This window comes from Pongo abelii, chromosome 9, assembly GCF_028885655.2.
Source record: "Pongo abelii isolate AG06213 chromosome 9, NHGRI_mPonAbe1-v2.0_pri, whole genome shotgun sequence".
Classification (NCBI taxonomy): Eukaryota; Metazoa; Chordata; class Mammalia; order Primates; family Hominidae; genus Pongo; species Pongo abelii.
In genome coordinates this window covers 35,102,511-35,129,470 of record NC_071994.2, presented here as the reverse complement: position 1 = coordinate 35,129,470, position 26,960 = coordinate 35,102,511, and the positions used below count along the sequence as shown (strand labels likewise).

Below are 26,960 nucleotides of genomic sequence, written 5' to 3'. Positions count from 1 at the left end.
GCCTTCCTTTAAGCACACAAACTGGATGATCTCACCAGGAGGTAATTGGATAGATGGGCCTGAAGATCAGAAGAGAGGTTTGGGCTGGAGATGGGAGTTGAGAGACTGAATTAGGTCTAAACTCAGGGTCCGGACAGGCAATGTAAAGAGTTGAAGCTGGCTGGGTGTGACCTAGTTGTTGTGGTGGGACTGTGGTGCACTGGCCAGCAAATACCAGTCTGACACCAGACAAATTCAGACTTTAAAAAATACTGGGCAGAGTGGATAAAACTCAGTGTGGCCTGCCTCATTTTGCCTTGTGGGCCTCCAGTTTGTGACTTCTGAGATAGACGGCCATCAAACCATAAGGGAGACAGACACTGCCCAGGAGAGAAGATAGGAGGGGATGATGAACTTGAGGCCAGAGTTTCAGCCTTCCACACAGAAAATTGGCTCTGAATATAAGTTCCCAGTGGGTTTCCTGGGATGTAACAACTGACTGATAAAGTGTCTGATTCTGATGCTGCCTAATTGTCATAGGAAGCGAATTCCTATCTTCATGCTTTCTTATCCCTGATTTAGTGTACGCTAGAATAAGGGAATGTTAGAAGTGAAAGACAGATGCCTTGGGGATCATCTGGGACAGGTGCTTTCTACACTGACGTGGATCAGAATCTCCTAGGGAAGCAGGTAAACCTACAGATCCCAGCATCATCCTCCCAGGCCTTCCAAATCAACCCACATGGAGGGGTCCAGGCATCCTTATTTTTACAAGCTCCCCAGGTGATTCTGATGTACACACCTGCGCATAAGACATTCTTGTCTAGCGCTACCCCCTCAGATAGGGAAACAGCTTAGAGAGATGAAATCAGTTGCTCACACTCACGCAGCCAGAAAGGGGCAGGATCAGGGCCCACCGCAGTGATTCACATCTATAATCCCAGTACTTTGGGAGGCCGAGGTGGGAGAGTAGCTTGAGCCCAGGAGTTTGAGACCAGCCTGAGCAACAGGGCGAGACCCCATCTCTACAAAAAAATTTAAAAATTAGCCTAGCATGTGCCTGTAGTCCCAGCTACTCAGGAGGCTGAAGCAGGAGGATCACTTGAGCCCAGGAGTTGAAGGTTGCAGTAAGCTATGATCACCCCACTGAGCTCTAGCCAGGGTGACTAAGCAAGCCTCTATTGAAGGAATGAAGGAAGGAAGGGAAGGAAGGAAGGGAGGGAAGGAAGAAAGGAAGGAAAGGAGGGAGGGAGGGAGAGAGGGAGGGAAAGAAGAGAGAGAGAAAAAGAAAGAGAAAGAGAAAGAAAAAGAGAGAAAGACAGGTGAGGTCTACACTCTGGACCTCCTGCCAGCCCCTTCAGCTGGGTTCGTTAACCTCCCCACCCCCAGACTCAGCCCCAGCCCAAACTTGAGGACCAATGAGTCTCCGAGGCAACCATGGCTCAGAATCAGACCAGCAGTGCCCATGATCCCAGCCTGACTTTGTATCTAGCTCCAACAGTGGGACTTGGTCTTATCTTCTCCCCTTTCCCCAAGTTCCCGCCTCCTTCCTTGCATCCATAACTAGGTTCTGCCTGGACCCCTGTGCTGAAGCCCTGCTTTGGTGCCTTCTGAAGCCCTGGGTCCCTCTGGAGAAGGAAGTGTGCACATGAGGGACCCAGTGCTCCTGGGTCTGTGTGAGGACACAGTCCTGCCTCCTCCTGAGGTCGGGAGAGAAAGCGCCTGTCAGGTTGTAGGAGGCCAGTGGGCAGATGGCACAGGTATGCCTTTCAGAGGGGTGAGGCTATTTTTGTCACTCACTATAAATAGCATAGAATGGGCCACGGCTTGTGGTCAGTTACCTGGAATATCAGGGCAGGATTCTGGCAGGAAGTCCACTCCCACACTCCCCTCAAATCAGAATAAACACGGGTTTGGCAGCATGAGCCTGAGACTGTGCAGAGTCCTCAAGGAGCATCGCACAGGCAGCTGAAGGGCAATTCAGGCCTCGGGACCCCACACAAAGAAGCCTCTGACTGTGTGGTGGTAGCAGATTATGTGGTTTCAAGGATAAATACCCACATTAAGAAATAGAGGCTGGGTATGGTGGCTCATGCCTGTAATCCCAGCACTTTGAGAGGCTGAGGTGGGAGGATCACTTGAGCCCAGGAGTTCAAGGCTGCAGTGAGTCATGATTGTGTCACTGCACTCAAGCCTGGATGACACAATGAAACACTGTCTCTAAAAAAAGTTCTTTAAAGACAAAAAAAAAAAAAGAAATAGAAAATACCTTAAATGGGAACATGTATAAATTTAAAAGATTAAGATGAAACTAGCACTTAAGAATGTACTCTGTGTGTCTTTATGAAAATAATTTATCTTCAATCAAGCCTATTTTAATATTGTCATCACAGAATTATTCAGGTATATAGGGCCCAGGAAGACTAATAGAAATAAATGACATATCAATCATTTCTATTACTGTCATCATGCAGTACAGAATACTGTCTAAAAGCTTAAGGTCATTAGATCTGAATTTGATTCCTGGCCCTGCTCCTGTGTGATCTCAATAAGTCACTCAATGTCCCAGAGCCTCAGTTTTTCTTATCTCTTTTTTTCTTTTCTTTTTTCTTTCTTTTTTTTTTTTTTTTTGAGACGGATTTTTGCTCTTTTGCCCAGGCTGGAGTAAAGTGGCACCATCTCAGCTCTCTCTAACCTCCACCCCTTGGGTTCAAGCGATTCTCCTGCCTGAGCCTCCCAAGTAGCTGGGACTACAGGCGCCTGCCACCACACCTGGCTAATCTTCGTATTTTTAGTAGAGACGAGGTTTCGCCATGTTGGCCAGGCTGGTCTTGAACTCCTGACCTAAGGTGATCCACCTGCCTCAGCCTCCCAAAGTGCTAGAATTACAGGCTTGAGCCACCGTGCTCGGCCAGTTTTTCTTATCCTTAAAATGGAAATAATAACACAGACTTGATTGGATTTTTGTGGCAATTAAATAAGACAATGCATATTTTTTGTGTCCTGGCTAATTTCTGGACCCTAAAGATTTTTGTGGTTATTGTTGTTGTTTGCTTGTTTTTCAAAATTTGCAAATGGTTTTGGTCTCTATGGGTGGAGACTTACATTCACCTTTGGGCCAGACTTTTCCCTTATTTAAGAAGACTCCTTATATCAGGACCCTGGTAACCAGCTAGGGTGTGGATAGTGATGATTGTTAATGAAGGCCACTGTGCTGTTCCTTCAGGTGGTGTCCAGTGTCACAGACATCAAAACCAGGGAGCCAGGCAAGAGGGAAAGACCCAGAGGGATGAGGGGTGGCAACTGTTACACTTTAGAAACCTCCAGGAAAAGCTGAGGGATGCTTCAAAGGGGAGAGGTGACCTGTTCAGCCATTGAGCCAGAGGAAGATTAAGCCAATGAAATTTGCATAGTAAATATTATAGAACATAACTAATTTTTACTGCATTGTCATAACAGGAATTTACTCAAGAGGTACAACAGAAGTCTTTCTTGGTCTCTTGGTGGCAATGACTCAAGCACAATCAATTTGTGGAGCTAAGATCTCAACTCCTCAACAGAAACTGGTAAATCAATCTAGACTTTGACTTAAGTTTTACCACTTTAACTGATGTAGTTTGGATGTTTGTCCCCTCCAAATATCATGCTGAAATGTGACCCCCAAAGTTGGAGATTGGGCTTAGTGGGAGGTGTCTGGGTCATGAGGCGGATCCCTCATGAATTTCCCACAGTAATGAGTGAGTTCTCAGTCTGTTAGTTCACATGAAAGCTGGTTGTTTAAAGAGCCTGGAACCTCTTGCTCTCTCTTCTTTCTCCCTCTCTTGCCATGTGTTGCCTGCTTCTCCTTCACCTTCCACCATGAATGAAAGTTTCCTGAGATCCTCACCAGAAGCAGATGCTGGCACCATGCTTCTTGTACACCCTGCAAAATCATGAGCCAAATAAACCTCTTTTATTTAAAAAATTACCCAGTCTCAGGTACTCCTTTAGAGCAATGCAAAATGGACTAATACATTAACATTATCCTTGGGTTTGGTGCTGATGATACCACCATGATAAAAGGTTCTCTTCTCTTGACCCTACACTAATCAAAGAGAGACAATATTGAATACTCCATCACAAATTAAATGTGAGTGTTCCGCAGGAAGTTTATATACATTTGGCTCTCCGTATCTGCCATTTCTGCATCTTCAGATTCAACCAACTTCAAGTAGAAAATATCCAGGAAAAAAAAAGAAGGAAAATAATTAAAATAATAAAAATTTTTAAAAACAGTATAATTATTTATGTAGCATTTACATTATATTAGGTATGATAAGTAACCTACGGATGATTTAAAATATACACGAGGATCTGCATAGGTTATATGCAAATACTATGGCATTTTATATCAGGCACTTGAGCGCCCTTGGATTTTGGTATCCACAGGGCATCCTGGAACCAACCCGCTGCTGAAACTGAGGGACAACTGTATATGGTTGTATGAAATGCAATAACAAAAGAACCTAACCTAGACAGAGGCAGGTGGGAGCAAAGAGCTTCTGAGAAACCAAAACCAGTGAGGCCCTGTGGCTGGACCACAGGACTGGAAGGGAGCAAGATAGCAGATGAGGCAGGAGCAGGTGGCTGGGCCAAATCACATAGGAACTGGATTTTATCCTAAGACAGCAGGAAGCTATTCTGTTTTGGGAAGGGAGTGGCATGACCATCTTTTTATTTCAAGATCAGCACTCTAGGAAATGGATTAGTGAAGTCATATGTAGCGGCAGAGACACCGGTTAGGAGACTATTGAGATATTGAGAACTGGGCTGAGTGGCAACAATGGAAATGAAAGTTGTGGCTTCCAGAGATATTCAGGGAAGGGCTTAAAGGACAGATACCTGGACCTTTCCTGGCTCACTGGCTTCCAGCTCTCACCAAGGTCAGTATTTGGTAGCAATGGCACCTGCAGCAAAACCAAGTGCCTCCACCAACTCCTTCCAGGCTTTGAGGTTATTGATGAAACTTAGGGTTCTTCACCACAAAGAAACACCACACTCCCTAGGTAGATTTCTGCCTCAGTTACCTATTATTCTGCATGGCTATACCTGTGAACTTGTCCCATTTTCTATTTAAGTATAATTTTAGGTCTAGATTTTTCAAGTACTTCCAAACCTAGAGGAGATGACCCCATAGATAAATAAATTTATTTGAAACATATAAACTGTTTTGCTTCCAAAAATATTGGAGGTAAGACAAAAATGGGAAGGAATGTTTTCCGACAGTCTCATATTTTGAAGAACCATGACCTGGAGAATACTGAGTTTTTCCTTTGTTTAGCTTTCTGTTGCTTCTTAGTATATTTGGCTTTATTTTAAAGGACAAATGCTATAGGTAATAAGGAAAATTTCTCAGAACTCAACTCTAGCAAGATGTGAGGTTGAGCAAATATCAAAATAAGCCTTTACCCCATGCTATGTTTATCTTGCCACTTGGTAATATACTAATATTAAAAATGATATTTCCAAACCAAGTTGCCTAGCTCTAAATCTAAGAAGCTAATATAACGAGCTGGCAAGAGTTCAAATTAGGAGAAAGCTTAGACCCACTTGGCTGCAGATCACTGCTACTTCACATTTCAATGTGCATACATTGGGCTCCCAAAGTGAGGAAAATAAAAATAATGAAAATCATCTACTGTCAGAAAGAACAATTTCTTTGCCACAGTGTTCTCACAGGAAGTTCATTCTGGTAAATCAGTGTCAAAATGACAAGAAAATCCAACATGTCTTAAGAGGCACAATATATAACAAGCAAAAAATTCTAAATCGGTGTTCAGAAATTGAATGTTAAAGGAGCTAATGAAAAATTCAAGACAAAAAAAAAGATGGATGTGAAACAAATGCATTAAAACATTTTGAGTAAAAATAAGAAGACCGTGACATTATGCTCAATTAACAGGAAAATACAATCTTAAAGGGTAAATGTGGTAGATAATGATCTGCTTTTTCAGACATCAAGAAGTGGAATCAACCATTAAAGATGGCTCTGAAAGAGAGACTAGATTAGATAAAAATTGAATCTACACACTAATGATATCACAACTGTTGTGCTTTTTGCCTTTGCTAGAGTTGCCCACTCAGCAACAGATTTCCAAGAAACCATCTCTGAAACATGATTACTGGATAGTTCAAGCCTCAAAATTAAGCAGGTTAGGGATACAGTAATCATTCCTGGGCACCTGTTGTGAATCAGTGAGAATGGAAGCTCAGAAGGGTGTGGTGATGCTTCCCACACCCACAGCACTCAACAAAATCCCCAATATCCAGCATCTTGCAATTCGTTATGGACAAGTCCGGGAGAATGTGCACAGCAGTAATGTAAAACTCTATTTCAAATCACCAGTGTCAGAAAATACTCAAAATCCCTGGAGAACAATTCAGAATATCAAATATGCTAGAAATAACTCTCTGAAGAAGGCAAAATTGGAGGAGACAGACGATGGAACATGAAGAGTTTTTCTTTCTTGGAATCACCACGGTGTGATTTGGGAAGTTGAAAGAACTTGAATCTCTGCCCCAGAAAGAGGTTACTAAATAAGGCAGGTACTCCAGCTAAGAGGATCCCAACATCAGTCCAAGCATTTGGGTGGCTTTAAAGCTTGTTTATCGTTTGTTTCTTCATATTTTTTAAACAATTAACTTTTATTACACAATTAATGCATGCACACTGTAGAAAAGTAGAAAGTATAGATAAAAAGAAGAAAATTTAAGTCACCCTTTGTTCCATAAGTCAGAAAGAACCAGAATTAACATTTTGGTATACATCTTTCCAGACTTTTTTAGGACAGGAGATTTTTGTTTTGTTCTAATGAAACCAAGATCATACTGAAACTTGCTTTCTTTGATCAATTACATATCATGAATTCGTTTCCATGCCAGTAAATATATTTCTTATCATGACTGCCGAATACGCCCTTGTATGGGCAGAGTGTCATTTATTTAATGAATCCAAAGGTGATTTTTTAAATGATTTTATTTTTATTTATTTGTTTTTTGTTTTTTGTTGAGACAAGGTCTCACTCTGTCACCCCAGGCTGGGATGCGGTGGTGTGATCATGTCTCACTGAAGCCTCAACCTTCTAGGCTCAGGTGATCTTCCCACCTTAGCCTCCTGAGTAGCTGGGACCACAGGCACACACCATCATGCCCAGCTAATTCTTATATTTTTTGTAGAGACAGGTTTTTTCCATGTTGTCCAGGCTGGTCTCAAACTTCTGGTTCAAGCAATCCGTCCACCTTGGTCTCCCAAAGTTCTGGGATTACAGGTGTGAGCCACCATGTCCAGCCTGATTCTATTTAAAAATACTTTCAAACTGACAGAAAGGCTTGCAAGAACGGTACAGTGGACTCCTGGGTATCTTTTATACAGAGTCATCCATTTTTAACATTTGCCACATGTGCTTTATGATTAACTGATTATTTCTGAACTATTTGAGAGTAGGTTGTGCATGTCATGCCACTTTCTCCTAAATATTTCAGTGTGTATTTCAAAGAGTAAGGACAGTTCCATAGTCACACTACTGAATGACTTCTAAGAGCCTTTCTGCACCAAACTGCTGTAATTCTTCATAATAATAGTCATCCCTTTCCTGGTATCATGTTTAGATCTTCAAACAATCCTTGGTTCTACTCTGAGCAGGACTCTATGTTGGATGTCAAGAATTAAAAATGAATAAAACAATAGTCCTCCCCTTGAGCCACTTACATTCTATTGTGAGAGACACAAGTAGGTACTTATAATGCAATGTAGTAAAGGCAGCGTGGTGCTGTGGGCATGGAGGAAGGCCCATAGAATGATGGGAACACAGAGAAGTAGCAAATCTCATAGCTGGAGTCAAGATTGATAGAGGTGAACAATGGCATTGGTGTGTGCTTGTGCATGCATGCATGTGTGTGTGTGAGCGTGTGTGTGTGTGAGCATGTGTGTGTGTGCATGCATGCATGCGTGCCTGCTCAGGGAGTGTGGAGGGAGTGTGTTTTGGCAGGTAAAATGCCAGGCTGAGAGCAGTGAGAGATGAGGCTTGAGGTGAGGCAGAGCTACAGCATGAATGGCCTGGACACAAGATCTACGGCTTGGACTTGACCCTGCAGATGATACAGAGTAAGCTGAAGAGAATATGACCAATAACGTTTGATGGGTCACCCTGGGGTCAGCAGAGAGGTTAGGTCTGAAGACAACAAGACCCTGGAATCAGCAAATAAGTTAGTAGGATTTTGCAACAGTAGAGGTGAGAGCAGAGTCTGCTGTGAACCAGGACAGTGGGGGTAGAAGCAGTGAGGAGACAAAAGATCCAAGACATCTCTAAGAGGTGCCTGAGTGTGGGGGTGATGGGAAGGGAGGTATTGACTCCCAAGTTTCCGACTGTTCAGAGAAAAAAAATCATAAATGATATTACTTATCTCAAATTGATCTTTGTAACTACCCTGTCAGATAAATAGAGCCAATAGCTATTATCCCTATTTTACAGATTTTTAAATTGAGATATTCAGAAAGTCAAAGTGATCTGTCAAAGGTCACACAGTTAGTCAATGGCACAACAGAGATATCAAGTTCATCCTAGTATGAGTACTAATGGATGATACAAAACTATTCAAAATGCCACAACTAGAGAATCACATTTAAAAAATGAAATTGAATCCATACCTCACATCGCATGTAAAATTAACTCAAAATGGATCATACATCAATATTTAAGAGCTCAAACTTTAAAAACGTATAGAAGAAAATATAGGAGAAAATCTTTGTTGCTTTGGGTTTAGCAAACATTCTTAAATAGGACACACAATAGTACAAGCTATAAAGGTAAAAATCAACACATTAGACTCCACCAAAATTAACACCCTTTTCTCTTTGCTATAGCCTGAATGAATATCTATGTCCCCACAAATGTATATGTTGAATCCCAATTACCAAGGTGATAGCATTAGAAGGTGGGCCTTTGGGAAGTCATTAGGTCATGAGGGTGGAGCTCTCATGAGTGGGGATTAGTGCCCTTATGAAAATGGCCCTCCTCACATAATCCTTTGGATGAAAAAGAAAAAAAGGGCCCAGAGAGCTGCCTTGCCCCTTTTGCCTTTTGAGGATGCAGCAAGAAGATGCCATCTATGAAGCACAGAGAGAGCCCTCACCAGACACCAAATCTCCCGGCACCTTGATTTTGGACTTCCCAGCCTCCAGAAATGTCTGTTGTTTTTAAATTACCCAATCTAAGGCGTTTTGCTATGGCATCCCAAACAGACAAAGACACTCTTCAAAACCCACTATTTCAAAAATGAAAAGACAAGCAACACACTGAGAGAAAATAGTAGCCAAACATATCTGACAAAACACTAGGATCTAGAATACATAAAGTACACTCACAACTCAATAATAAGACATACAGTATAATTTTAAAATGTGCAAAAGACTTGAATAGGTATTTCATCAAAGAATACATATGGATGGCAATAAGAACATAAAAGAGTGTTCAATGTCATTAGTCATTAAGGATATGCAAATTAAAACCACAATGAGATATCCATTGTACATCCACTAGAACATCTAAAATTAAGAAGGTAGACAAGATGGCTGACTAGATACAGCCAGGAAGAGCTTCTCCTCCTGAGAGAGATCAGAATATCAAGCAGACAAGCATACTCTGAACAGATCTTCTGAGAGGAAGCACTGAGAGCAGATGAAGAGATGATAGAGACAATGGGGCTGAAGTGGGAGGAAGCTGAGAACTCTGTGCAGGGTTGCTGAGTGCTGGGGCTTGTTCCTGGCACTAAATGGCTCCCAAGGAAACAGTAAGTGAAAGAACTGCAGGGCAGCCCACTCTCACCACAGACCTGCAGGGTCCTAGCTGCAGTAGATCCCACATCATCATGGACATTTACGTTGGCATGGGGGTTGCCTGAGAGTTGGCAGAAACAGATCCTGAGTCTCTTTGGAGCCCAGGGAGTTTGGCATCGGGGCAGAGGCAAAGGAACACAGCCAGAGATGTCCATCCCCCAAGGCTCTCCTTATTCCTTTAAGTGCCTCTGACCTTTGTTATTTGTTGGACCTGAAGACAGCAAGACCATCTTTCCCACAGGACTGGGGCGAGTCTGATCTGTGCACTCCCCATCCACCAGCCTCTCCCAGGGTCCCTGCCTGGAAGCCCCTCCCATGGGAGCAGGCACACAGCACAGCCTCCACTGCTCTGCCAGAGCACTTTCACTGGCTCCCCACACTGCCCTGCTGGAACACTTTCACCAGCAGCCCCTGCCACCCCAATGGGGCACTTTTGCCACTACCCCCAGTGGAGCAATTTTGCTAGCAGCTTTGGAGCACCTTGTCTCCCCCAACCCCCCCAAACTCAGCCAGTGCTCAACTTTGAGAAGTGAGAAGACAAAGCTGTGGGTCTGGTCCCAGCCCTGCTGGGTTAGAGCACATAGCCCAGGAGTGCCAAGCTGAGCCTTGGTCTTCTGAAAGCATCCAGAAATGAAGCCAATCAACTATGCCCAACTTATTCCACAGTCAAACCTTCCAGGTAAATAACATATAAACGAAAAGCCCTCTCCAAAGGACAGCAACTTCAAAGGATAAAGGAACACCAGCTCTCACAGATGAGAAAGAACCAGCACAAGAACTCTGGCAACTTTGAAAGCCAGAGTGTCTTCTTACCTCCAAATGACCACACTAGCTTCCAGCAATGATTTTTAAACAGATTGAAATGGCTGAAATGACAAACACAGAATTTAGAATTTGGATGGCAAGGAAGCTCAATGAAACACAGGAGAAGGTTAAACCTCGTTCCAAGAAAACAGGAAAATGATCCAACCATTGAAAGATGGCATAGCCACCTTAAGAAAGAACCAAACTGAATTTCTAGAATTGAAAAATTCACCACAAGAATTTCATAATACAAATGGAAGTATTAACAACAGAACAGATCAAGCTGAGGGAAGAATCTCAGAACTTGAAGTCTCATCCTTTGAGTCAATGTAAGCAGACAAAAATAAAGAAAAAAAGGATTTTTAAAAAGGAACAAAAAACTCTAAGAAATATGGGACTATGTAGAGACCAAACCTACTGACATTTCTCAAAGAGAAGGAGAAAGAGTAAGCAACTTAGAAAGCATATTTGAGGATGTAGTCCACAAAATTTCCCCAATCTTGCTAAAGAGATTAACGTGTAAATTTAAGGAATTCACAGAACTCCTGCAAGACAACCATTCCCAAGACACATGGTCATCAGATACTCCAAAATAATACAAAAGAAAAAAATTAAAGGCAGCTAGACACAGAGGGCAGGTCACTTGCAAAGGGAACCCCATCAGGCTAACAGTGGACCTTTCAGCAGAAATCTTACAAGCCAGGTGAGATTGGGGGCATATTTTCAGCATTCTTAAAGAAAATAAATTCTAACAAAAAATTTCTTATCCTGCCAAACTAAGCTTCATAAGCAAAGGAAAAAATAAAATCATTTTCAGACAAGCAAATGCTAAGGGAATTTGTTACCACTAGACCTGCCAGAGGTCCTTAAAGGAATGCTAAGCATGGAAATGAAAGAAAGATACCTGTCACCATAAAAAAACACACTTAAGTACATAGCCACTAGCACTATAAAGCAACTACACAATCACATCTAAATAACAACCAGCTAACAACATGATGACAGGATCAAGTCCTCACATATCAGTATTAATTGAATGGAAATGGGCTAAACACCTTACTTAAAAGGCACAGAGTGGCAAGGTGGATAAAGAAGCAAGACCCAACTGTTTGCTGTCTTCAAGACATCCATCTCATATGTAATGGCTCAAAGTAAAGGGATGGAGAAAGATCTATCATGCAAATGACAAACAAAAAAGAGCAGACACAAGAGTTGCTATTCTTGTGTCATATAAAACAGACTTTAAATCAATAATTATCAAAAAGGACAAAGAAGGGCATTATACAATGATAAAGGGTTCAATTTAACAAAAAGACTTAACTATCCTAAATATATATGCACGCAATATTGGAGCACCTAGACTCATAAAACAAGTTCTTAGAGACCCAAGAAGAGACTTGGATAACCACACAATAATAGTGGGAGACTTCAACACCCCACTGACAGTGTTAGACAAATCATCAAAGCTGAAAGCTAATAAAGATATTCCGGACTTAAACTTGACACTTGACCAATTGGACCTAATAGACATCTACAGAATACTCCACCCAACAACAGAATATACATTCTTCTCATCTGTAAACAGCACTTATTCTAAGACTGACCACATGTTCAGCTATAAAGCAAGTCTCAACAAATTAAAAAAAAAAAAATGAAATCACACCAACCACACTCTCAGACCACAGTACAATAAAAATATAAATCAATTCCAAGAAGATCTCTCAAAACTATACAATTACATAGAAATTAAACAACTTGCTCCTGAATGAGTTTTGGGTAAAGAATGAAATTAAGGCAGAAATCAAAAAATTCTTTAAAACTAATGAAAACAGAGACACAACACACCAGAATTTTTGGTACACAACTAAAGCAATGTTAAGAGGAAAGTTTATAGTGCTAAACAGCTACATCAAGTATTCAGAAAGATCTCAAATTAACAACCTAACATTGCATCTGGAAGAACTAGAAAAACAAAAGCCAACCAATTCCAAAGTCATCAGAAAAAAGAAATAATAAAAATCAGAGCACAACTGAAAGAAATTTAGATGTGATATTCCATACAAAAAAGGTCAATGACTCCAAAAGATAGTTCTTTGAAAGAATAAACAAGATTGATAGAACATTAGCTAGACTAACAAAGGGAAAAAGAGAGAAGATCCAAACAAGCACAATCAGAAATGACAAAGGTGACATTACAACTGACCCCACAGAAATACAAAAAGTCCTCTGAGACTATTATGAACACCTTTTTGCACATAAACTAGAAAACCTAGAAGAAACTGATACATTCCAACACACAACCTCCCAAAATTGAAGTAAGAAGAAATTGAAACCCTGAACAGACCAATAACGAGTTCCAAAATTGAATCAGTAATAAACAAACCTACCAACCAACAAAAGCCCTGGACCAGATGGATTCACAGCAAAATTCTACCAGGCATGTAAGAAGAGCTAGTACCAATGCTACTGAAATTATTCCAAAAAAATCAAGCAGGAAGGACTCCTCCTGAACTCATTCTATGAAGCCAGCATCATTCTAATATCAAAACCTGGCAGAAATACAATAAAAAAGAAAACTTTGGGCCAATATCCCTGATGAACATAGATGTGAAAATCCTCAACAAAATACTAGCAAACTGAATCCAGCAGCATATCACTAAGTTAATTCACCATAATCAAGTAGGCTTTATTCCTGGGATGCAAGGTTGTTTCAATATATGCAAATCAATAAATGTGATTCACCACATAAACAAAATTAAAAACAAAAACTATATGATCATCTCAATAGACACAGAAAAAGCTTTGGATAAAATTTAACATCCGTCATGTTAAAAATCCTCAATAAATTAGGCATCAAAGGAACACACCTCAAAATAATAAGAGCCATCTATGACAAATCTCCAGCCAACATCATACTGAACAAGCAAAAGCCAAAAGCATTCCCCTTGAGAATCAGAACAAGACAAGGATGCCTATTCTTACCACTCCTAATCAACATAGTACTGGAAGTCCCAGCCAGAGCCGTCAAGCAAGAGAAAGAAATAAAAAACATCCAAATAGGAAGAGAGGAAGTGAAATTATCTCTCTTCATAGATGATATGACACTATGCCTAGAAAGCCTTAAAGACTCTGCCAAAAGGCTCCTAGAACTTCGGTAAAGTTTCACGATACAAAATCAATGTACAAAAATTAATAGCATTTCTATATGCCAATAATGTTCAAACTAAGAGCCAAATCAAAAATGCAATCCCATTTATAACAGCCACAAAAAGAATAAGACACCTTGGACCATAGCTAACCAAGGAGGCAAAACATCTCTACAATCAGAGATGACTCTAACAAATGGAAAAACACTGCATCCTCATGGATAGGAAGAATCAATGTTGTTAGGATGGTCATAGCAATTTACAGATTCAATGGTATTCCTGTCAAACTACTAACGTCATTTTTCACAGAATTAGAAAAAAACTATTCTAAAATTAATATAGAACCAATAAAAAGAGCCTGAATAGTAAGACAATCATAAGCAACAACAACAAAAAGACAAAGTCAGTGGCATCACACTACCAAAACAGCATGGTATTGGCATAAAAACAGGCACATAGGCCAATGGAACAGGATAGAGAGCCCAGAAATAAAGCCACATACCTACAACAAGGTTGACAAAAACAAGTAATGGGGAAAGGACTCCCTATTCAATAAATGGTGCTGGGATAACAAGGCAGCCATATGCAGAAGATTGAAACTAGACCCCTACCTTTCACCATATACAAAAAACAAACTCAAGATGGGTTAAAGACTTAAATGTGAGATCTAAAACTATTAAAATCCTAGAAGAAAACCTAGGAAACAACATGCTGAACACTGGCCATTGCAAATAATTGATGACTAAAAAGCATCAAGTCCCCAAAAGCAATTGCAACAAAGCAAAAAATTGACAAGTGGGACTTCATTAAACTAAAAAGCTTTTGCACAACAGAAACTATTAACAGAGTAATCAGACAACCTATTACCCTGTATAAAAATGACCAAACCACATGAATAGACACTTCTCAAAAGAAGACATACATACAGTGAACAAACATATGAAAAAATGCTCAACGTCACTAATCATCATGGAAATGCCAATCGAAACCACAATGAGATACCATCTCACACTGGTCAGAATGGCTATTATTAAAAAGTCAGGTTCTGCAAGGTTCAGTCATCTTTTTTACACTGGAGAACCACAGGTCAAGAGTCATCTCTTCAAGCGGAGTTTGAGGGAGCTGTGTCAGGCCAATGGAGTCTTTATTTATTAATACCTGCATGAAAATAACAGATGTTGGAGAGGTTGCAGAGAAAAGGAAAGGTTTATAGATTGTTGGTGGGAATATAAATTAGTTCAGCCACCATGGAAAGCAGTTTGGAGATTTCTCAAAGGACTTAAAGAAGAACTACCATTTGACCCAGCAAGCCCACTACTGGGTATATATTCAAAAGCAAATAAATCATCCTGCCACAAATACACATGTACTCATATGTTCATCCCAGCACTATTCATAATACCAAAGACATGGAATTATCCTAGATGCCCATCAACAACAGACTGAATAAAGAAAATGTGATATATATATATATATACACACACACTGTGGAATAGTATGCAGCCATAAAAAGAATGAAATCATGTCCTTTAAAGCCACATGGATGCAGCTAGAGGCCATTATCCTAAGCAAGTTAATGCAGGAACAGAGAACCAAATACCACAAGTTCTTACTTATACATGGGAACTAAACATTGAATACCCAAGGACATGGAGATGAAAACAATAGACACTGGGGACTACTGGGGGACATCTTGGGGTGGGGGGCAGTGAGGGTTGTAAAACTATCGTGTACTGGGTGTGCTACCTGGGTGATGGAATCATTTGCATACCAAACCCCAGTGACATGAAATTTACCCATGTAACAAACCTGCACATGTACCCACTGAACCTAAAAAAAAGTTGAAAAAAAAGGTAGAACTGGAAATGAAGCTCAAAAAAAATTTTTAAGAAGGTGGAGTATAGCAAGTATTGACAAGGATGCTAATATGATTTGGCTGTCTCCCCACCCAAATCTCATCTTGAATTGTAGCTCCCATAATTCCCACGTGTCATGGGAGGGACCTAGTGGGAGATAACTGAAACATGGGAGCGGGTCTTTCCCATGCTGTTCTCGTCATAGTGAATAAGTCTCATGAGATCTGATGGTTTTATAAAGGGGAGTTCTGCTGCACACGTTCTCTTGCCTGCTGCCACATAAGATGTCCCTTTGCTCTTCCTTCGTCTTCCACCATGATTGTGAAGCCTCCCCAGCCACGTGGAACTGTGACTCCATTGAACTTCTTTCCTTTATAATTACCCAGTCTCAGGTATGTCTTTCTTTATTAGCAGCATGAGAACGGTCTAATACAGATGTGAAGGATTAGAGCTCTCATATACTGCTGATGAGAATGTAAAACTACACAACTGCTTGGGAAACTACTTTGGTAGTTTCCTAAAAAAGTAAAAAATACATTTACCATATGACCCAGCCATTCTACTCTTTGTTATTCATCCAAGAGAAATGAAAGCGTATGTCTACAAAATGGCCTGTACAGGAGTATTCACAGTAGCTTTTTTCATTATTTATCTATTTTTATTTCAATAGTTTTGGGGGTAACAAGTGGTTTTTGGTTGCATGGATAAGTTCTTTAGTGGTGATTTCTGAGATTTTAGTGCACCCATCACCTGAGCAGTGTACACTGCACCCAATATGTAGTTTTGTATCCATCACCTCCCTCCCAAACTTCTCCTCTGAGTCCTCAAAGTCTATTATGTCATTCTTATGCTTTTGTGTCCTTGTAGCTTAGCTCCCATTTATAAGTGAGAACATACAATATTTAGTTTTCTATTCCTGAGTTACTTCACTTAGAATAATGTCCTCCAGCTCCATCCAAGTTGCTGCAAAAGACATTATTTCATTCCCTCTTATAACTGAGTAGTATTCCATGGTGTATACACACCACATTTTCTTTATGCACTCAGTTGATGGGCATTTAGGTTGGTTCCATATCTTTGCAATTGTGAATTCTGTTGCTATAAACATGCATGTGCATGTGTCTTTTTCATATAATGACTTTTCTTCTGGGTAGATACTCAGTAGTGAAATCGCTGGATCGAATGATAGTTTTATTTTTAATTCCCCAAGGAATCTGTATACCGTTTTCCATATTGGTTGTACTAACTTACATTCCCACCAGCAATGTAAAACTGTTACCTTTTGACCACATCCACACCAACATCTATTGTTTTTTGACTTTTTAATTATGGCCGTTCTTGTAGGAGTAAGGTGGTATTTCATTGTGATTTTAATTTACAGTAGGTTTTTTTTTTTTGTAATATCTGGAAACAACCAAATGTTGGTCTACAGGCTCATAAACAAACTGTGGCACATCCATACAATAGAATACTACTCATCAATAAAAAGGAATGAACACACAACAGCATGTAAAATTTCAGAATAATTATGCTGAGTAAAAAAGCCAGATCAAAAAAAAAAAAAGAATGCATAATGTATGGTTCCAATTATATAAATTTCTAGAAAAGTCAAACTAATCTCTAGTGAAAGAAAGCAGATGCATGGTTACCTGGGGGTAGAGCAGAAGGGAGGGATTACAAAGGGGGCACCAGGAAACTTGGGGGCGATGGTAGTGATGTTCATGATCTTGATTGTAGTGATGGTTTCACAAGTTTGTAAATATGCTAAAACTCATCAAATTGCACACTTTAAATATGTGCATCTTATTTTATGTCAGCTATACCTCAGTATAGTTATTTTAAAGAAAGAACAGAATGGAGGGGAATATAGCAATATCTTAGCAAGTAGCAAATATACCAATATCTTAACAAAATTAGTCTCTGTGAGATTATTAATGATGATTCTTTTCTTCTTTATCCTTTTCCAAGTTTCCAAATGAACTTGTAATAATATCAAAATCATACAAAGTACTTTTTTGGAGAAAAAAAGGAATTAGGTGAACAGAGAAATTTGAAGAAAATAGTCTGTACTTGTGAATCCTAATACCAGTGGGTGAAAAAAAATCAAAGACATGAAACTTCAAATGACAAAGATCCTCTATTCTTTCAAAAGCCATGATAAGCCAGGAGGCACTATGAGAAGGTTTGATAAGTTGCACGGGAACATATATAAATCTAAAGAAGTCTATGGAGAAGTCATCATATTAGCAAAAACGCATCATTTGGTTGAGCTTTCCAGCTCAAATATCCTTCAAATACGTCAGTGAGAGACAATTGCAACAAAAAAAGAAAAAGAAAGAGACAGTGCTAGGCAGCAAAGGAAGGTGGAATTTTTTCGTTATGTCAGGACCCATCAGTTCTGTAGTTCACCCAGGAATCTAAGGATTAAAGAACAATCCAATATAACTAGAAAGTGACTTGGCATCATATGTCCTTAAAAAGAATAAATACTGCAAAGAACAAGCCAGGCCACAGAAAATGCTGTGCTCCATCTGACTAAATATGGTCAAGTCTCATGAATCTGGGTTTCCACTCTTGGAAATGTTTGTTAAATCTGTGTGCACTGGGCTGAAGGCTTACTCTGAATTTTTTATTAGTGATGGAAGTAGTAAGTTTTAAAAAGCTTTCAGAGACATACTTAACCCATTTAGATGACAAAATATTTTTAAAGCTTTCAGTGTATTATTTGGATATCAAATATCGAAAATTATCAAGTAATTTTTATATTTATTTATTCAAGAAAAACTCACTAAGTGCCAGCAATTGTGCCAGGTCCTGGGACACAAAGAAGCAAACACAACCCATGCTCTTAGACTAATGACTGATAAACCTACAAACAGTTGCAATACAAGGTGTCCTTGGCTTGGGAGAGTGAAAAGGAAGCCAGAGAAGCCTGCAAAGAGAAGGTAACACTTGAGCAGGGTCTTGAAGGCTATGTAGGAGTTTTCTGGTTAGGAAAAGAGAGACATTCTAGGCAGAGAGGACAGCATGGGGCAGAGAGGCAGGAGAAATGGAGATTATTTGGTAAATGGCAAGAGCTTCTGCGAGGATTAAGAATAGGATTCACCTGGTGGGCACAGGCCCTAAAGCAGATGGAAGCTCTTTATCCATGCTGGAGAAGTTCAGGCTTTATCCTAGATAGAATGAGGAGGTGTGTTGGTTACAACTCTGCTTTTAACCAAATGAACTGGCCTAAAAGTGAGAAAGATGACCTTCAGTGTTCAAAGAACTCAAGGGCTTTATATAGTCAGACCTAAAAAGAGGCTGAAATTGGTAACTGGAAAGCTAAAGAAACTCTCCTCCTCTCTCTCTCGCTCTCTTTTTTTTTTTTTAGACAAGGTCTCCCTCTGTTACCCAAACTGGAGTGCAGTGGTGTCATGTCGGCTCACTGCAATCTCCGCCTCCTTGGTTCAAGCGATTCTCCTGCCTCAGCCTCACGAGTAGCTGGGACTACAGGTGCGCAACATCACGACCAGCTAATTTTTTGTATTTTTAATTGAGATGGGGTTTTGCCATGTTGGTCATGCTGGTCTTGAACTCCTGACCTCAAGCAATCCACCTGCCTCGGCCTCCCAAAGTGCTGGGATTACAGGTGTGATCTCCTCAATCTTTTATCTTGGTTTTTTTCCCCCTCTCTCTCCACATCTATTTTCTATTAACCTGTTCTTTTCGTCATAAGTGGCAGAAATATAACTCAAAATAGTTTAAGCCAGAAAGGGAATTTGTTTACTCTCAAAAGAGAAGTCTAGGCACATGCTATAGCAGGGGTTAACTTTGAGGACATTCCGCTATGTGAAATAAGCTAGTCACGAAATGACAAATATTGTATGACTCTACTTCTGTGAGGTCCCTATAGTATATTCATAGAGACAAAAAGTAAAAGGGTGCTTGCCAGGGGCTGGGGCCAAAGAGGATTTGGGAAGTGTGGGAAGATGAAAATATTCCACAGATGGACGGTGGTGACAACTGCACAATAATGTGAAGATACCTAATGCCACAGAACTTTACACTTAAAAATGGTTAAAATAGTAAATGCTTTGTATAGGTTACCACAACTTTTTTTAAGTGAGGTGTCCAGAAGTATAATAAATACAACTCCAGGCACTGTTAGATGCAACAGTTCAAGTGCCTTCATGGGAATCTTGTCACTATTTTGTTCTTCTTTCCTCTTTATTTGCTTCATTTTCAAGAAGAATCTCTTTACTTGGTGGCAAAGATGGCCACCCTGCTCTTAAATCTTCTATATACCTCATGATTGCCACCAAAAGAGAGTCTCTTGCCTGACAGTTCCAGCTAAAGCTCTGGGAATGGCTGATTGGCCTGGTGTTGGGTCATAAACCCACTCTTGAACCAATCACTGTAGCCAGAAATCAGAGTACACTGATTGGTCAAGCCTGATTCATGTGTTCAACCTCAAGCCAATCACTGTAGTCAGGGGAGCAGAGTTCTCTGGCCATGCCTCCCTGATGGGAGTCCACCTGAACCGTGGACTGAGAATGAAAAGGGTGATTTCTCACAGAGATACTGGACAGTCAAAACATGTCCATCACAGCTTCTTCTTTCTTTCTCTATGGACCAGTTTTCTGTGTTTTCAGTCAGTATGGTAGAAGAAACATTGCTATGCCCAGCTCAAGTTTTACTTTCTCTCTATTCAAGAACATTAGAAGTCCCTGGGAGACTCTGACTAGTGAAGTTCATACAATTAACTGTGATGGTGGAGATGAGGATAGTCTTAAAGGTAACACGGTTGCAACAGACCCATCTATGTGAATATAAAGGTAAGTTACAGGGGCCATTAGGAGCAAGGCAGATATCTCAAAAGGTGTCTTTTACAACAGATGATAGACATGCTTTCAGGAGAGTAGTATGAGCACGCTGTATGAAAATAGTTCTGGCTGCTAAATATTGGATAGGTTGGAGCAGGAAAATATGACAGCAGGAAGACTAATCATAGGGATGCTGCAAAAAGATGACTCAAATTTCTAGCTTAGGAGGATGAGAATGGTGATGTCATCCACTAAGAATGAGATTATGAAAGGAATGTGTGGTCTGGAGAGGAGTAGGAAGAAAAGGGTGATAAGTTTAGCTTCTGATGTGTTTCCTTCAAGATGCCTGTTGGACATTCAAGTGGAGAATTCCATTAAGCAGTGGAAAATAGAAGCTTAAAACCTGAGAAAGAGAGTATGGCTGGCGACAGAGATTTGGCAAAAATTGGTATGTGGATTGATATTGAAGCCATGAAGTGTATGACATTGTACATAGAGAGCACTGAGTACGGGCAGAAAAGAGAATAGAGGGCAAAACCTGCATGTATGGAGTTGTGACAGAAGCCTCAGTGCCCTGCCCAATCTGCTCAGCACTCACTGTTTCCAAGCATGCCAATGGCATCCTATTGTAACTCCATCCAAGGGCTTTCTCTTAAGTCGAGCTTGATGCAGGCCAGAAATGCCAGGGTAAACAGCCCTCAGCCAATGTTGATGGGACTCTTGTGGGACAACTCAAATGTGTTCCATACCATCTCACAGAGGTCCCGGTGGGATCGAGCCCCAGTTGCTCACAGCAGTTACCTCCTCATTACTATACCCTGTACTTGCATCTTTCACTTCCCTGTCTCACTTCTCAATGGCTCTACTGGTGTGCCCTATGATCACCTCCCAGATGGATCACTCACACTCAAATCTTAGTTTCAACATCTGCTTCTGGGAGAACTCAAGAGCGCACAAAGAAGGATGCTCCAGGGAGAATGAGACCAAGAGGTCTGGAGATGGGAGTAAAACCAGGAGAAATGATTTCCCTCCTGGAGCAAGGAAAGAGAAAATTAGAGAGGAGCTGGGACTCCATTGAAAGTACTTGAGAAAGGCCGGGCGCGGTGTCTCACGCCTGTAATCCCAGCACTTTGGGAGGCCAAGGCGGGCGGATCACAAGATCAGGAGACCGAGACCATCCTGGCTAACACGGTGAAACCCCATCTCTACTAAAAAATACAAAAAATTAGACGGGCGTGGTAGCGGGCGCCTGTAGTCCCAGCTACTCGGGAGGCTGAGGCAGGAGAATGGCGTGAACCTGGGAGGCGGAGCTTGCAGTGAGCCGAGATCGCGCCACTGCACTCCAGCCTGGGCAACAGAGCGAGACTCCATCTCAAAAAAAAAAAAAAAAAAAAAAAAAAAAATACTTTAGAAGTAAGTCATATACTCTTAAAAGTAATAAAATTCTAAATCTATACATATCCAGTTCCCACAGTTTTTTTGTAATATAGCAAGGACTTTCCTTGGATATTTCATGTTCAGAAAGACCATTTGTAAGAAAATAAGCCAAAATTATAATCTCCTGAAAAGGAAACCCCAAGGGCCCAGAACAGTGGCCTCTGATGCCTGGAGAGGCAGGGGGCCTGAGAGCAAAGCAAAGCCTTAAGCAGCCCTGTTTGGGATCCCTGTGTGTATCCCACATGCGAAAGTGTCATGCAGGTGGTAACAAACACTTTGGCTTTGTGGAGGATTGATGCATTGCTGGCCCTGATTAATGGCCTCCTATATTCATGCCCCTTGCCTGTAATTTCATTGTCCCCACCCACTATGACTCTGGCCAGGCCTTTGACTTGCTTTGGCCAATCGAATATAGTGTAAGTGGTGTGCAAATTCCAACTCTAGGCTTCAAGAGGGCTTGCAGTGTTTGTGCTTGCTCTCTTAGATCCTTCTTCTGCCATGAGCACAAGCCCAGGCTAACCTGTTGCAGCATGAGACCACATAAAACAGTGCCAAGTCACCCCAGTTGTCCCAGCCAAGATCTAGACATGTGAAGGAGTACAACCAAGATCAATAAAGATACCTAACTGACCACAGGTGCAGAGCAAGCCCAGCTCTGACTAAAAGAACTATCTAGTAAAGATAAAAGACTCATGAGCAACATTAATCATTATTGTTTTTGTGAATCTTAGTGAATTTTGAGATGAATTGTTACACAGCAGGAGCTAACTGAAATATAAGCTTCATGCTGAACAATGCTCAGTGAGTTACCTGGGCTGGATGTCTTTTGTGCATCTGGAAGGCAAGGCAAGTTACTTAGGGACAGTATTAGTCCATTCTCACACTGCTGTAAAGGTACTATCTGAGACTGGATAATTTATAAAGGACAGAGATTTAATTGACTCACAGTTCACCATGGCTGAGGAGGCCTCAGGAAACTTACAATCATGGCAGAAGGCAAAGGGGAAGCAAGGTACCTTCTTCACAAGGCAGTAGGAAGGAGAAGTGCCGACTGAAGTGGGAAGAGCCTCTTATGAAACCATCAGATCTTGTGAGAACTCACTCACTATCACAAGAATAGCATGGAGGAAACAGCCCCCATGATTCAATTACCTCCACCTGCTGTCTCCCTTGACACATGGGGATTACAATTCTGTGTGGGGATATAAAGCCTAATTATATCAGGGACCAAGATAATAAAGTTGAGGTAGCTGCCTTGGAATAGTAGAGAGAGGGAAAACAAGCAGCAGACAGGACAGATGCTTATTAAATACCTATGCTGTGCTAGGTGCCTGGCATGTTATTATCTCACTTTCAACTCAGAAACACCCTGTGAGGAGGAATTATTATCTCTGTAACCAGAATGGCTCTGGAAACCAAGCAATGCTCCACTTGAACCAGTGTCTGGGTGGCCATCATTGCCATTCTACCCCAGATAAGAGTGCTCCTTTGCCAGCTGCACCGTGGGTACAGAAGCACTCTGTATTTATCTGAGACCCATTGACTTGGGGGGGTCCCCCAGCAAAGCTGATGCATCCAGAGATATTTCAGCTCTTTTAGGTTTACTTATAGCCCCATTCCTAGTCAGGCATGCAGCTTCCACCAGAACAACTGGATTGGGTGGATTAAAGCAACAGCTGCCTGGGGACCCTGGCTTATCTCCATCGATTCTCAGACTCTGGAATGGAATCAGACACTTGCTCTTCAGGAAGAATTCTCTTTAGAGGGGTCTACTCTGCTTCTTTGCTATTTGCCTGCTGTTGGCCTCTGCCCTTCCCCTTGCCCACCCCATCTCTAACTAAATCACCCTTTGTATATTCAAACCTCAGCATAGAAACAGTTCCAATTTTTCCCCAGGGGCAGGGAGCTGGTGTGTACCAGCTCACAACAGCCAATTGTTGTATTCTCAGAACTTTTTATGAGTTGGTTAAAGATGATCATTATTAAAAATTAAATAATATAGATTTACAATTAAAGAAATTATGTTAAAACAAAGTAATACTCAAAACTTATCATCCCTAATTATTTTATGACATTTTACTATTATCTATGCTCTTTAGCTTATTTACATCTATTGTATCTGTGCAGTGAGAATATTATATTCTGTCAATCTCCTTCTCACTCTGTATTCCGTGACACAGAGTTAGAACTTGAAATCTGCCATAGTGGGACTATGAATACCAAGAAAATCAGCAAACACTGCAAATTTATTGTTTTGATTTATTGATTGAATTTATTATTTTATTGGTTGTAGGTATAGGGAAGGAGGGTAAGCAAACTTCTCCTGTTAAAGGGCCAGATGGTAAATCTTCTAGGATTTGTGGGCCATCTGGTCTCTGTCACAGCCACCCAACTTTGCTCTTGTAGCATGAAAGCAGCCACAGACAATACCTGAAGGAATGGACATGGCTGTGTTCCAATAAACTTTATTTACAAAAATAGGCAGTGGGCCAGATTTGGCCCAAGGGCCATAATTTGTTGATCCCTGAGCTAGACTAAAGACTTAAGAACATATTAAAAATGCATTTTAAGTTTAAAAGTGCATCATGTCTGCAGTGTAAACAGCACTAAAAATTAAGAAAGTTTTTTTAGTATTATTATTATTTTTTGAGACAGGGTCTCACTTCATCACCCAGGTTGGAATGTAGTGGTGTGATCATGGCTCACTGCAGCCTTGACCTCCCTGCCTCAGGTGATCCTCCCATTTCAGCCTCCCAAATAGCTAGGACTACAGGTGTGCTCCACCACACCCAACTAATTTTTTTCATTTTTTATAGAGATGGGGTTTCACCATGTTGCCCAGGCTGGCTTCAAACTCCTGGGTTCAAGCAATCTGCCTGTCTCAGCCTCCCAAAGTGCTGGGATCACAGGCGTGAGCCACTGTGCCCAGCCAAAGGAAATATTTTTAAGTATTCAAAAACTATTATTTTTAGCTCACAACATACTTCTTACTCATTAACATGCACACAAAAGTATCAATGAACATTCATGCCAGAAGTACAATTGTTTGTTAGTTGCAGCTAAAAGTTGGCTAAGGATAGAAGAATTCAGCCAAAAATCAATAAAGACATTTTGTGAGAACCAACTGGCCGTAAACAGTTTATAATAAAGAAGATTGTATATTTCATTATAATTTGTAAATTGTGTGCCAAGCATCTTTTTTATCAGTAAAATGCATAATGAACTTATGTATGTACATATATGCTGGTTGTTAAAAACTTTTACCCGCATACCTCCAAACAGAAGGCACCTGTTTCTGATGCAACATAACAGATGCAAATGGATCCAAGGGGAGGAAGCTGTTGCCAAATATCTCATCCCACACTGCCTGGGAAACCTAGGACATCTCCATTTTACAGATGAGAAAAGTGAGGCTTATCCAGAGTTGTATAACTGGTTGTTAATAGTACTGAAATCCAAACAGAAGTCTATTTGACTCCAAAGTCTATCCCTTGAGGTTGCCTCTTAGAAACCGTGTATTTGGTTCAGAAGAATACAGGGAAGCTGTTAATGAGGCTCACCTTGGAAATCAGCAAGAGGAGGCTTGGAGAAATTCCAGAGGAGTCAATACCCAGGTAAAGGCCCCGCAGGCCTAAGGGAAGGGGAAGCTGCATTGGGGGCACACCCACAGGTACAAATTACAGATGTGGATGAGAGCAAACATGCGGGCATGGGGGTGGAGATGTGGGACTTCCTGTGTCAGGGCTGCAACAGTAAGCACATTTCACCTCATCAATGATGGTTTGTACTCATGAAGACATTGTGAGTGCAAGCATCTATAATCCAATTAAATGGTTTTGTGATAGGAAATGAGGCATGCTTTTCAAGCAGTACGCAGTCAGAGATTAATAGCAGGTGCTGAGCCATGGCTGGGAATGGTGCTCATTGATCATAAGGTGCACTGCATTTTTGCTAATGTCACAGCTTAGGAGGTGAGGATAGAAGACAGCATAAGAGGTCCTCAGGGCTCATGCCTACTTTCTGGAAGATCGGTAGTCAGGGACATCACTGTGGCAGTACCACTCTTCCAAGGAGCCTTTTGTGATCTCCAATGGCTGAATGGCTCTGGCTGGAAGGGCTCATCACTGGGACCTGAACCACACCTCATCTAGGTACCTGACTAGGGGAAGCTGAGTCTCTCTTTTCCAGCCATGCACAACTGTGAGCCAATTAAACCTGTTTTCTTTATAAATTACCCAGTCTTGGGTATTTTACCAACCCCAGGTAATTTACCAGTCTCAGGTAAATTACCCCATCCCTTCTAGTTGCAAGGGCTAGAAAGTCAGCTGAAAAGGCTTAAGCAAAAAAAGGGAATCTATTGTCCTGAGTAACTGGTGAGTCGAAGAGTGGCCTCAGGAACTGTAAGGTTTGAAGCAAGTTTCTCAGATGAACACCATCCAGCTTCCTCTTGATCTCTGTTTGTTTCTCTTTGCCCCTGCAGACTCTTCCTTCTGCAGCAAGTAGAAGGCATGACTGAGGCAACTCAAGTCTACATCATCCCAGCTTCACAATCTCCCAAGAGAACAAGAGCCCCAGTCGGCCAACATCTGAACATAAACTCTCATCAGTCCACCTTCATACGCAGATGGGGAGGGTCTCCAGGGATAACAGGAATTTAACCAACTTCAGCAATCAGCCTGGTTTACAGCCTCCTGCCCTGCAGCCTGTTCTTCCACAAACCCTGGGTAAAATGCAGTCACCTTCTTGGTTTAAACCAGCTCCTGACAGACCCCCGGCAACATACAGATGAACTCAAGTGAATTTTCTCATGACCACGCTAAAGTCTCCACCCTGAGCAACCTATAGCTTCATTACCATGACATGCAACCTATGTGTTGACATAATGACTCACTGCATCTGTGCAACTAGACCTCTCCTCGTCATGCAGTGATGCTCCCTGCCTCCTCTCCATCGCCGCATAAAACCCTCCTGTCACTTTCCCTCGGAAAGACACTGCTTTGGAGAATACCCCCAGTGTCATCCTTACTTGAGTTAAATAAAACCCCTGTTGATCAAAGCC

The 26,960-nt window shown here is 41.2% G+C and overlaps 1 long non-coding RNA gene across 1 annotated transcript; it reads left to right on the top strand.

Moving 5' to 3' along the window:
* The first annotated feature begins 3,152 nt into the window (after positions 1–3,152).
* Positions 3,153–26,960, top strand: LOC129048648 (uncharacterized). The gene is made up of 3 exons (XR_008511165.1): positions 3,153–3,545; positions 25,184–25,515; positions 26,382–26,960. It is a non-coding gene; the product is annotated as an uncharacterized LOC129048648 (long non-coding RNA).